General features: G+C 39.6%; 1 long non-coding RNA gene across 1 annotated transcript; it reads left to right on the plus strand.

Annotated features, from left to right (window-relative positions):
• The first annotated feature begins 3075 nt into the window (after positions 1-3075).
• LOC120741107 lies at positions 3076-5960 on the plus strand. The gene is made up of 3 exons (XR_005697552.1): positions 3076-3547; positions 4480-4557; positions 4752-5960. It is a non-coding gene; the product is annotated as an uncharacterized LOC120741107 (long non-coding RNA).
• The last annotated feature ends 8290 nt before the right edge of the window (positions 5961-14250 follow it).

A 14250-nucleotide genomic window follows, 5' to 3' on the forward strand; every position in this document is an offset into this window, starting at 1 on the left:
CACCCTTCCACTGAGACCATTTCTGATGAAGCTTGTGTGATTGAAGGGCCAGATGCCGATCTCAGGTCCTGTGTCAGGTCTCTGCAAGAGTGGTTTTTCCTTCTCCTTAAGGACACGACTTCCACACACTGTTCATCTGCTGTAGATAATTTATTAAGCCTGCAAGTGCTTCTTTTGTTCTGTCACTAAGTTTCCAGCTAATAGCTCTTTGGGATCTCTGCATCACCATGTTAATGTAAAATTGCATTTCTTTTGCCTGCCAAACTGTTTTATCTGTGACATTTTTGTAGACTCAGCTGAAAAATTTGGAAATTTGTGACCCTAAAGATACAGTTCAAAATTGATTCTTTGCCAAGTTATCTGCTGTGTGCAGACACCACTGATTCATCCCTTGAGTTGGGTATCTTTGTTTTGCTTAAGTGATAAGGAGCGGAACAAACAAGTACAGGCACTGGACTGAAGGTGTGGGAAAAAGCAGTCAGTGTCCAGGGAAAAAATTTGAAAGACTACCAGAAAGTGTGGAGAACTACAACCCAAGACCACTTTAAAAATTTCAAGAATGTCTGACACCTTGGAAGGAAATATAAAGAAACAAGGGGTAGCTTGACACATTTTCACAGCACTTCAGTCATAGAATTATTTTATTTTAAATCTCCTGCAACATTCACCTAAACTATTATCAGAATGTGAAACGATAACTGCTGTGACTTTGTCAAAAAATCTATCGATCTGAAGAAATGTCAAGTCACGCTGAACTTGGGCTCCAGTTTACTTTTGTGTAATACCAGTTTTTACCACAAGATGGAGCAGTGAGTCAGTGTAACCTTTTTTTAACCAAGTAATTAAAAACATGTTCTTATTTACCATGGCAGGAAAAGAAGAAACATCAAGACCAAAAACTTTACACTTCAGAAAACATGCCACGCACCTGCTGGTTAAATACTGCCACCTGGTGGTCACAGTTACAGTTAAAAGTTCTGTAGACGGTGTTGGCAAAAACACAAACGCAACACTTCAATTCCTCGGTGCTGGTGCCGCTCCTACCTTTCGCCGCTCCTGCTTTTCATTACCATCGACTGGTTGAGGTGTCAAACAACATGCGACCGTCCACGTTGCGTCCAACGGAGGATGTTTGCACAAATGGAAGATCTTAACGGCACAGATGATCTGGCAGTAATTTCAATAACAATATACTCGTCTCCAAGTGAAGATTGACAGACTCTTCGACTACGCTAAGAAAACAGAAGAATGAAGTGATGTTAATTTTCTTTTTCAAACTGCTTAATTTTCATTACTACACTTACAACTGAGCCAGACAAAATAAGACAAGACAAGCAAAAAAATGGAAAACTAAAACAATTTGAGACCATCATCATTATCCTATTCTAATTCTCATCATCATCACATTGTCTTTATTATTATACACACAGGTAATTATATAACGAAGTCATAATATATGCGGTTATAGTATATAATATATATAATCGTAAACTACAGCTTATAGGGATAATAGTAATAAGGAAAAAAGAACAAATGGTCCAGTCAAAGGTCAGATTTCCTCAGTTTTAAAGTCACTATTACTTTGCTGTTACTCATCTCACAGTTTCACAGCTCTGAGTCACCTCTAGACCTGATCGGAGGGGCCAGCACAGCGCCCACATACACCAAAAACAAAAACAGACCCCACACCGCTTCATGGAGGGAGCCTGTTACTGAGTAGTCACCAGTGTTGGGAATGACACAGGGAAACCCAATTCTGCAGGGGAGACCTACCTCGGCACTTGTGCAGGTGAAACCAAAGGGAAGATATGCTTCACCATATTTTCTACTCTTTGGCTTAGAATGAAGTTGCTTGTAATGGCTGTAATGGCTCTGCGCCCCCCCTAGGGGGCGGGCCCCACACTTTGGGAAGGTCTGTGCTAATGCTCATCTGCCTCACAGTTCAATGCGTTGTCTGTTTAGAGATGCTCTTTTGCGTAACTTCATGTAACAAAGGGTTACTTGAGTTGCTGTTGTGTTCCCGTCAGCTCAAAGCTGTCTGGGTATTCTCCTCCAACCTCTGGCATCAACAGAGAACTGCCCCTCATTGCATATGTTATCCTCATTAAATAAGCTCTGTTATGTGATTCTAAAGACAAGGTTCAAGTTGCATTGATGGGGTAGACTTCAGACAGTGTGGAAATGACCTCATAGCCCTTCCCAGTTTGATGGGCAGCTTTTCTAAGATCATTGCTGATGTCTTTTCTCTGTGTCATACCTGAATGGTCCTCACCAGCAAAACTGCCCAAACTGCTGCTTTTATAGATGTTTTCACATTTGCTGGTGATCAGATAATCAGGTGGAATTAATTAGCAGGACCCAGCTTCTACTTACCTTACTACTTTTTATGCAAACAGTGAGGGTGTACTTCATTTTTCACATCTGTATGTGTGTTGCTTTTACTCTTAAATGTCCATCATGAGCCAACAGTAAGTCTGATATTCACATTTAATTATTGTTATTAGGAGCGTAGATTACACTCATTAGTGATATTAAAAATGAAATAGGGGTTTATTAATTATGATTGGAATATTTGAAATAACAAAACAAATATTCCGGAGTGATTTAATTAGACTTTACATAATTATTTATTCAGTTAATTCGCTATGGATCACACATTCATAAATTATAGTCACTAAATTAGCATTTATTATAATTGCCTATAATGTACTTATTTTATTCTTCATCCCACTGCTGTCATTTCTAAGTAAGTAAGCGTGTATGTCTATTACACGTATTCTAAATCTTTCAAATATACAGCATGCATGTGCTAGCACTTATTTTTTAGCAGCGTTTAATGAACTGGTATTGAATTTCACAATAAAAGTCTACCACAGGAGATGGCGCCAAATCCTCCAATGCACGCAAACCTTCAGCCAGTAAATCCACCATTACGCATATGGGTTGATGTTATTTATCACTACCATATTTCTAGAAACGATATAAAACCAAATTGTTCTGTTGTGAATGTGATAGATTTGCACTTCAATATTTTTTAATTCCTCGACTTAGTTTTTAAGACCGATTTTGATCAGTGTCTCTTATTTGACATTTTGGAGAGTAAAAACATGTGCAGAGCGAGAGATTTGTGCCAGACTTTCTCCATCTGTCATCCGGGTGAAAAACTGGCTTCAGTCTGAGCCGATCTCACACTGGTTATCAAAGAAATAGGTTGGCTTCCCATCCCAAGGTTTCCTTGTTCATTTTTTTTTTTTCTTCTTCAAGTCAAAGCTTGCAAGGAACCAGAAATTCATCAGGTGCTTGTGTGACAGTAAACAACATGCCTGCCTGGTCATGTGATCAAGAAATGGCAAAAATATGCTTCTACCTGACAAACAGGTCTTTCTGTCTTTGCATGCTATGAACAACCAAACCTGCATCATCAAGCCTGCAATGAGCACAGCTGAGGAGGGATTCAGGAGATCCCCGCTGATGAAAAGCATGAAGGAATCAGAGGGGAAAAGATTGTATAACATTACACTGCAAGGCAGCAATGTCTCTAACACAGGTGGGTCTTTTTTCTTTGAAGATTTATCGTATTTCACTGCCAAAATGTGAATTATGACTCTTTCCTGTTGTCTTTTCTAAACACGTTTTAATTTCAGTTAGCTGCTATTCAATTCAATCCAGTTTTATTTATCTAGCGCCAAATCAGAACAACTATCATCCCAAAGGTGCTTTACATTGTAAGGTACAGACCCTCCTGCTGCACAGGATCTTGTGTAAAACCATGAACACGTGTATGTTCACAACTACGGAGAGCTAGAAAGGAGAAAAGTTTAAAAAGCTGCTCTTTCTTAAGTTTAGATGTGCTCGGTTTCCTTCAAGTGACCCAGCGGTGTAATTTATGATACCAGCTATATTTTTATATGTATCATTGTGATATTCCCACACAGTCTCACAGCAGGTAGTTGCGACCTTTAATTTATAGATTTGAATTTTACAGTTTTTCCTGTCACTGAATATGATTTTTGTTCTGCCAACTGACATTAACATAAAATAAATCATTTCATTGCTCACACCAGGGACCCGAGATTGAGCCACACATCATTTTTTATTATTTTTAATAAATAATCCATTGAATCCATTACTTGGTTTGGTTTGGATATCAAAAGTGCCTCGGTTAGGCTTAAAAAAGATCTTTGCTTGTGTTAAAATGCAATGCTTGCCGCTTCTTCTAAACTTCGGTTTTCTTGGTGGCACGTCCCCGCTTTGTCTGGACCACATATGTGTTGCAGACATGAAATATACTTCCTTTTGAAAATACGTGAGATTTAAAATCTTGCTGATTGTCACACAACAGTTCATGACAGTTCGTGCTCATGAATACAAATGGATAAATTACGTTTCATTTCACATTTTGCCATCTGACTAGGATGGGTATTTTATTTCAATAATAAATACATTTCCCATCATTAATCTGCCTCTACTGCGTTTCAGGGTTCACAGGAATTGGCACATTGGTGCGAGAATAATAACTTGATGAGAACCTCAACTCTAACCACGTCTTGGAAAAATGTAAATATATTTGATACATGTAAGGGTAGTTATTTCTTTGTGTCTCCGAGTTGCCAAAAAATGTAAAAACAGTAATACATGTTCTGATAGTGTAGAGTTAATGTCATCATATGATGACTTAGCTCTCACAAGGTTAAGATTATATGCTTTGATTTGATTGCAAACTTTCACTTCTAATAACTACATTTTAATAGGAAACATACTGAACATGGAGACACGAGGACTCAAACTAAACCTGAAGACGAAGAAGAGGGAAAAGTGGAGGAGAAGGAGGAATGAACTTAAACTTCCACGACACAAAACAAAAACTATTGATGCGACACTGAAACTCATCACTAGAATGACCAACATGAATCAAATATTCAAAGATGTCACAGGAAATAAAGCTGTTAAAATAAAAGATCTAAGAAAACAGTAATTGTAACAGGCACCCAACTCAAACTTGATTTGGTTCACTCACACTAGAATAAAAACAGGACTGAAGCCTCTTTAAGACTAAGAAAAATTGGTTTTTGCAACCTGCTTGTTTGTTTTTTTCACCTTTAGTGATTCACTGGAAATAGTAGCAGTGACCAACTACGTGTTCAGAGGTTTAGCACATAACAGCCTCAACCTCTGGGTGAGCACTTTCAACTTAAAGGTGACTGCACAGCAGGGGTGGAGCTGGAGAAATCTTTTTAGGGTGGCACTGGAATCAAACAGGGTGGCAAAATCAAAGCCATTTCTTTACCCTTGTACAGGTTTTACATTCTGTAATATGTATTATATATGGTTAAAATACATCAAATGCAGTAAGTATACACCTTTCATATAAACATAGTCTGTAACTTTCTTATTGGCTTTAGCCCAAATAACTAGTTACATTTTTGATTTTATGTACTGTATAGCCTATATAATAAACCAGCATGTAGCCCAAAAATATAAAACCCAGAAGGCTACAGAACATGAGGTGGATCAGTTAGAAATACAACTCTAATTTTGTTTCACACTCTTTTTATTAGAAATAATCAAACTCTTCGATGCTTAAATTTACAAAACATTTAAAAAATCTGGAGAATTTTTTTCATGATTTATTGGTTTAATAACTCTCACCGTCTTTCCATTTCCAAAGTTTAGGAATCAAACACCTTTGTTGAAATTTGAAATGCCAACGATGTTGATTCAAAATGTGCTCTGGTGAAATCATAGGCTTTGGTTGCTACTGGCAACAAGAAATAAAGCTGTTTCGATGCTATTGGCTGAACGATTTTTAGGGTGGCACACGCCACCCGATGCCACCACAGTAGATCCGCCCCTGTTGCACAGATCATCTAGTGAGGGCGACCTGTCCCCAAACAGTCAGTCCTACTTGGAGTGACTGCAGTCACTGAGGCTACGTCCGCACGTACACGGGTATTTTTGAAAACGGAGATTTTCCGTTTTCGTTTTAAAAAATAATCCCGTCCACACGTAAACGCAGAAATGAAGGAAAACGCTGCTAGGAACATGCCAAAGCAACAGGTGGTGATATATTCCTAACCATGTAGAAATGTTGGCCAATCAGAAGTCTAGAAGCCTCGGTGGGAAATAGTAAACAAGGATGGGGCATAGAAGCAGAACTGAGTCGTATGTGTGGAGGGACAGTAACTGTGTATGTATATGTAAGCATTTAAACACTGCAGAGAGTACAATTACAGTAATAGTATTGTAGAAATTCATTTCACTGAAACAATAACGTGGCGCACAGTGTGACGTCAAAAAATGCGCACACCTTTGACGCTGCGTTTTCTGCGTTTTCTCCGTTTTTCTCGTCCACACGTAAATGCAAAAACTGAGTTTTCAAAAATATCCACCCTGGCCGGAGTTTTTAAAAATCTCGGTTTTCAGTGACCGAAAACGCCGTTTACGTGTGGACGAAAGGTGCAAACGCCCGGGTACGTGTGGACGTAGCCTTAGATTCCAGAAGATTTGCAAGCTATTATTCATTATTGTAGGCAGACAACTCACAGTTGTTCACAGCATTTTGTCCATGTTTGTATATAAAAGCAATGTCATGGAGAAACTATGTCACTTATACACAGTTTAAACTGCTGTCCTGCAGCATCACTCACTGTGGCTTGGGCTGGACTCTGAATGTAGTCATTAATGTGAATTCCTGTGTATGTTGACAGCAACAGCATTGCAGTATTTGCTGATGTATCACTGTTAATTGCTGTAGTACCCCAAACTGACTTCATATACTATAAGCAAAACAAAAAAGGCCAACAAAATGACGCTTTCCCATATTATATTATTCTGAGTGTTTTTTCCAGCATTTTTTTAATCACACATTGAATTTGACCATTTGCCATTTATGTAAACTTGTGTAAAAACAGGCATTTTATTACAGTGTTACACAGCCTGTTTTTAAAGGCAATGAGACGGCAAGTTCAGTTGTAGTAATTTTGCTTGTGCTGTGGTCTCCAACCACTATTTCCTGTAGTGTAGCATGAAATAGCATGGTTACTTGAGTGTTCAGATGATCTTGCCTATCCTCTTTGCATTGAGTCAGTCTCAGCATACCTGTGATTACTAAAAATCTTCCTCGTCAAAAACGCAGGTGTGCAAGAGAAGAGTAACTTACGCCTACATCTGTGCTGACTCAGAAGAGTAAATGTTAAATGGGAAAATATGAGAATAATATGTGCAATTAACAGCACCTGGTTTTTCTTATGTTTTCCTTCACATAAAATAAAGACACATGATGTGTTGATGTAGAAGTAAAAATAGAGTAAAAAAAAAAAAAAATCACCAGAATGCACAAACTGAAGAGTCTGATCCTGAATATTTCCCAGGGGATTACTTCTTAATGCACACTCCCCCACATGTTCAAAGGAAACCTATTCTCTTGGCCACGGGGCACGCTCAGTGTTTGATTGCACACTTGATTAGCGTGTAATTGCCCATAAGGACTTCATTACCCCACACTCTTTTTCTGAGCGAGTGGGTGGTGGGTCAGTGACACAGCTGCAGCCTGACGCTAAACAAGCCACACGAGTGAGTGCAAGTACTGCATGAATATTCTCTCAGCTATTGTTTTTCCACAACCACTTAATCCCATTTAGAGCCACTGCAGAGCCAAGAGCTTATCCCAGCATGCATTCTGTCTGCAGATCAGAGGCTGGATCCTTCAAAGTCTGCAATTCAACAGGGAATAAATCACAGGCTCACGAGAACTGCCACATGTCAAAGACTCTGGGAAATGTAGAAAAAATCTATAGCCTAATCCCCAAATGTAACCCTGTGAAGTCTAAGTAATCAGCGATGATGACAAGTACATTAACCTTTAACCTTTAGCTGTGCACTATCAGATATGTGAATTCTTTGGCTTTTGTAAACTGGCCTCCTAACTTTATGTAATCAGAGAACAAAAATAAACATTCTAACAAAGGGTGTTGTGATCTATTTATATTGCCACAACCCTTGCTATTTAAAAATTACATATCTATATTATGTTTATAATACCCAAGTGGTAATCCCAAAATAACTGTGCAGTTGTTCTTCTTGTATAATTATGCACAAGCAACACAGTAAACTAAGATAAGATGAGATTCAGAGTAAAATTATTATATTTCTACAGATATTCTGATAGTTTTGTTGTTGTCACGTACTGGGTTATAAAAATTAGGGAGTGAAAAATCAATATATCTGCCTTAATTTTAAGAAACACACCATTCATCTATTTTCTCATCTAGCTTATGGTTGCAGCTGTTGCAGAGTGCTGACTCGACAGACATAAGGCTGCAGATTCCATGGGCTCAACAAATTCAACAACAGGACTTTAGTCTGATGATTCTTGATTTCTGCTGCAACATTCAGTTGAAACTGGAGCAAACAGCATGAAAACACAGATCCATCCTGCACTGACGATTCAGTGTAGTGCCAGCTGAGCATCGCTTAAACACCACAGCCTTTGAATTAAATAGAATGTAAAAAGACATTCTATTTAATGTCTTTTTACGCTAAAGTTACTCAGAACATTCAAAATGGACATTGCGTTGTTTTCTTTTAAAGATAGACGAGCCGCCCTCGCTGTTCATTAGAAAGAATCCAATCCTGATTGATTTTGGTTGATTTTTCACTTTAACCTTAAGACTTTAAAAATTAAGAATATTGTGATCATTTACAGGAAGAAGGTGTAGAATCATATAAGTTTACATTTCTTAATTCCTTTCAAACATACATTTTGAATTATTTGTACAACGGCAATTAATATGTTGTGATGTTATTTCTTTGAATGTCCATATGTGTCAATTGTACTTAATTCTTGTAAATGTTCAAAATAAACTTGTTTATCTTAAGCAGGGTTATATCTTTGTGTTATTACCACATTTTCCAAAGAAGCTCCAAGTCAAAATCATCTGCCACATAAACATTACTCCGTACAGGTGTCCTGACTGACGTAAGAGACGCTCCAGACAAAACATAATAATGTAGCCGTGTGTAGTCAGCTGTATCTACTGTAGTTAGCTGTTACTTAAAAGTGACAGGATAGGTTGAACTGGGGTTTTAATGGGGGGTTCCCAGCAGCTCAAATTGTGCTCCAGGGACCCAGTTTGGCTTAAGTCATCCCTGCCTCTGGGTCTCATTTGCAAACATTTCCATTCGCCCCACAAGGAGATTTAAAAACATGCAGCTCTTACCGTTCACACCACTTTGAAAACCTCCCACTGCATTTATGAGTGGGACATATGTGAGAAGATAAGAACACAGATGAGACATTCTATAGCATGGAAGTATAGTTAGCGCCTGTGCCGTTTGCCTATGTGTGACCCTGCAGAGGCCCGACTTGCTCCCTGCCCCCTCGTGCTGCTCGTTAATCACCGGGTGCCTGGATGATCATTTCTTGGGAAAACAGAGCTGCCAGGAGCGAAAACAAACTGGTGAGAATGTGAAATGAAAGCCGGAGCAGTTGGGAATTCATGAGGGAGAATGTTATCGCTGCGACTAAAGGTCATATTGTTCACTTCTTCCTGACCGGCAAAGAGAGAAAAGGGAGTGTAAGGCAATTTGAAAAGAGGTGGAGGGAGGGTGAAACTGCAGAAAGAGAGGGAGAGAAAGGCAGAGGGAGGACAGAGAAAGATTGGTAGGGAGGAACAGAAAACCACAATGTGGGCCTCAGACTGCACAAGGACACGTTCGACATGCAAACACGCATGCAAATCTAGCCAAAAGTATGCGGACACCATAAAATCTCAACCTTGAGCCTGAGCTGGAGAAAAGGTTTGCGGAATTATTTCTGCACTGATTACTCATGAATACATAAATCTTAGTTACAGACAAAAACAATTTGACCAAACTAATCACACACACACACAAATAAATGCAGTTTTCATGCCTGAAAACAAGCTGAGTAATAACTTACAGTTAAGACTGGAAAAACTAAGTGGACCTCTGTGCTCATGACTTTTCCAAAAACTACACAGAGTCAAGTATTTAATTACAAGGGGTGAGATTCAAAACTTGGGTTGCAAAGGTGCCCATCCCTGCAAATAAAGACGTACGAAGGCTATCTGAAGAAAGATTGGCTGGTTTAATGTCATGACATTTATAAGAAGCATAAAACATCACCAAACCCTGGAAAGGCCATAAAAGCTTATCAAATGTCTTGGGAGTCCATTAATCCACAACAGGGGCAAACTATTTTCAAATGGAGGAAATTTAGTACCAACCATTCCTGAAAGAGGTAAAAAACAAACAAAAGGGGGAACAACAAAACACCTGCAGACCCAAACATGTCTACAATGTGCTGTAATCTGTTTCCATCTGTCTGCTATAAAAACACGAGCAAACAGAGACAGCAGACCTCCAGTTAGCCTGAACATTTCCTCTGCACCATGCATGCATCGAGACCCAGGGTATGATCAAGACAATGTCTCCCATTTTAATCTGATGTGTGTTTATGAAGATTTGACATGAAATATCCTGTTTTAAACGTTCTCAAAACTGGTAAAGAAACAAATTCTGGATCCAGCTCTGGATGTCATAAATGGAATGATTTCTAAGTTGACCCACGTAAAATGCGAATCCCCCTTAACTTTTTCGATAATCCTACTTACAAACAGATGAGCTCCCTTGGTGATTGTAAATACAGTATAATGGATAAGAACAGTTTATATGGAAGCACATGGCTTTTCCACAGTACTTCTAGAGCAGGGGTGTCGAACTCCAGGCCTCGAGGGCCGGTGTCCTGCAGGTTTTAGATGTCACCCTGGGTCAACACACCTGAATCAAGTGATCAGTTCATTACCAGGCCTCTGGAGAACTTCAGGACATGTTGAGGAGGTAATTTAGGCATTTAAATCAGCTGTGTTGGATCAAGGAAACATCTAAAACCTGCAGGACACCGGCCCTCGAGGCCTGGAGTTCGACACCTGTGTTCTAGAGCAATGTTGTGTGTACACACGAGACAAAACAAATCTGCCTTTCTGGTAAAACACACAATGCTACATTTAGTGGAAAGAATAATACTGCAAACCAGCATCAAATCCTGGATGGCTTAGCACTGTCAGCACTGTGGTTTGACACTGACAGGATCCTTTTCTGTGGAGTTGGAATTTTCTCTGATGTTTGTGTGGGTTTTCTTTTGTAACTATTGTTTCCCTCTTCAAAAACATGCAAATAATTCTGTTTATCAAGGCCAAGGAAAAATCTTGCAAAAGAGATTTAAAATCTGAAGAGTTTTACTCCTTAATTAAAGACGTGTTTAAAAGAAATACCTCATTTCTGCTGTAAAGCATGGTGGCGGTATCATGACTGGCTGCTACGCTATCCCAGTGACAGAAGGGTTTGCAACCACTGAAGTAACAATGAATTCAAAGTTCCTTTAAAGAAATGTTGCAGGGTGGCTCTGCATGACCTGAAACTTGAAACCCGACAGGTTTAGCTAATCAAACAAACAATAATGCAAAGCAAAAAGAACGCTAACACAGGAGGAGACGAATATCAGTTTTGTAAAAGTCACCCTGAAATCCTGACATTAAGCACAGTGAGATGCAGTGGCATGAACCTAACACAGCTGTGCAGTCAAGACATGCTGGAAATCCTGAACTGTCTGGTAAGGAGTTCATCCGAGAAGTGGTAATCATGTGCTTTCCATGCGGGACTAGTGATGTGAACGGATAAGAATTTAGCAATTCCGATTCCATTACTGATATCACTTATTAATTCAATTCCTTATTGATCCTCTTAAAATAAAATAAATCACTTTTATTGTCACGTCACATGTGCTGGTACACTGGTGCAGCACATGCGAGTGAAATTCTTGCGTGCAAGCTTCACAAGCAACAGAGCAAAATGCAACTAACTTCTGGATTGTCATTGGGTTCTCATTGGCTCTGTTTTGAGAGTCACCACAGCTAAGGAGCAATAAAGAAATTCCATTCATGCAAATTAGTTGCATGCTGTGGATTAAATGTTCGTGCATGTTTGTTGAGGTATTTCCCCTCTTTGTTGTGTTCAGTGTCAGAGTCGTTATGGGATTGATTGTTGGGATTGAGGAACACTCTGTACCAAAAGTATGCAGACATTATGGAAGGACCACATACTGACATCTACAACTGATAAAGCCAAAAAACACACATACACTGAGAGAGACAAGGATGTCTTTACAGTAACCTTAACCATAACCTGCTCCTGCTTAACCCTGTGTCTAAATGCACAATTTGCTTTACTGTTAAAATACTTAAAATCTAATAATTAGCATTTATGGAACCTGCTTTTTAGTTTGAACTGAGACTGCAAACTAAAATGTAAACATTTACATTGAGGTCAGTGCACTATAAATGTCCCCACAGCATCAGTTGTTACACACAATTGTGTGTGTGTGTGTGTGTGTGTGTGTGTGTGTGTGTGTGTGTGTGTGTGTGTGTGTGTGTGTGTGTGTGTGTGGAGGGAGGGGGTCTCTCTCTCTTTCTCTGAAGTGGACTCCTCGATTGCCCGTTCTGAACTCCTGATTCCTGAAATGAAACGAAGCACGGAGCCAGCAGCAGTGACGTTAGAGCCTTTACACACATGGCAAAGTGGAGCCTACACACACACACACACACACACATGCGCACACGCGTACAAACACGTACATACAAGTAAGGGAGTAGGAGTTAGGGCCTGTTACATGCAGAACAGTCCACACAGCAACATAAGAATATCTGACAAATACAAGTGGAGACAGAAACTTTGGAAAGTCCCCAAAAGTTTCCTGTTTGCTCATTGGTCAGATCTCAGCTTTCCGGTGTGCCTACTGGCAGCCTCGATTGTCCCACCTCTCTTTTTCCGAGGTGTGCATGTGCATGTGGCAGATATCAGTGATATTGTTCAGCTCTGGGTCCTGTTCTTCCCACTGGCATGGATAAAACGAATACAGTGTGTGAGTGTTTGTGGCAGGAGGGTGTTTTCTTTGGCAAGAACTCAATACAAGAAAGAGAGAAAAGGGGAGAGAGGGAGTGATTGTTTTCCTTTTCTAATAACGTGTATGTTTATAATAACAGGCTTTAGGCTTTAATAGGCTTCCAAAAGCTTTAGAATTAGGTTCACACTCGCTTGCTTTAATTACACTAATTTTCCACAGACATAAACTTGTCAATGCAAATCAAAACCTTAATTTTAAATCCTCAAATTAATGGTTGTTGTGTGAACAGCTCTTTGCTCCCCTAATGTGATTATCTGAATGGATTTCTACTCTTGAAAATATATCGATCTGAACTGACTGCCTGGGGTAAGCACAGCTGATCTGAATCACGGGAAGAATTCTGAATTGAGAAAATACTGTCAGCACCTCATTAAACATTACAGTTACAAACAGCAGAGAGCACCAGCATCTGGCATGGAAACTTAGTCAGTTCAAAACAATCAAAGTCCATCCTGATGCACGCTGTGAACTGCCCCCACAACACCATTTTCTTGTTCTGTGCCTCCAAGATTGGATGGTTTTATCTTTACACTGTGTTCCAGACAAGCGCTTGTTTTGTGCTTATAGTCTTGTTTATTTCATGCAGACAGTCACACCTGGACATTTAAACAAGGCCATTTTGAAACAATGAGGTCAGTGCATGTGAAGGAAATGCGAGAAATGCGAAATTGATATTCTTTGACTGGTTTGCAGATGATTCCTGGAGGTGAAATTGGCTGCAAAAAGGGCGCTGCACCAAAACCTCCTTTTGACTGATTTGTTCCCTCTTGCACTGCAGCGGTCACCTGTAGTTTGCAGTGAAGATGCTAACTTCTCTGCAAAAACTTGCTGACCAATATCTGTGCTGGAGTAAAATTAAAGTACAAAGTGCAAAACAAAGTGGAAAGGGAGAATGTTCACCTTCAAAGTAAAGGTTGTGCAAGGTGCAGCTTTTATTTTGAAGGCAAACTTCTCTGTTTCCAGTGGGTTACTTGCCTGTAGGCCTGTTTGACTGGGGCTTTTCACCCTCCAATAACCGCTTACTAATCGGTCAGGGAATACTCATTTTCCCATTTGGACCAGTGGCTGTCAGATGATTGCCAACCAGTCTTTAGGCCATTGTGACTGGGGCCTTATCGTTTTGACACTACAGTGTCATGTGTTCATACTGGCATGGCAAGTTAACATCATGTGATTGGCAATTACATGACTACAAAACTTTAATACAGCCTTTTCAGGCTCTGAAGATCTTCTATTTATGAGGGGTATTCAATCAGAATCAGAATCAG

The sequence above is a fragment of the Simochromis diagramma genome, unplaced genomic scaffold (assembly GCF_900408965.1).
Source record: "Simochromis diagramma unplaced genomic scaffold, fSimDia1.1 OVJJ01000602.1, whole genome shotgun sequence".
Classification (NCBI taxonomy): Eukaryota; Metazoa; Chordata; class Actinopteri; order Cichliformes; family Cichlidae; genus Simochromis; species Simochromis diagramma.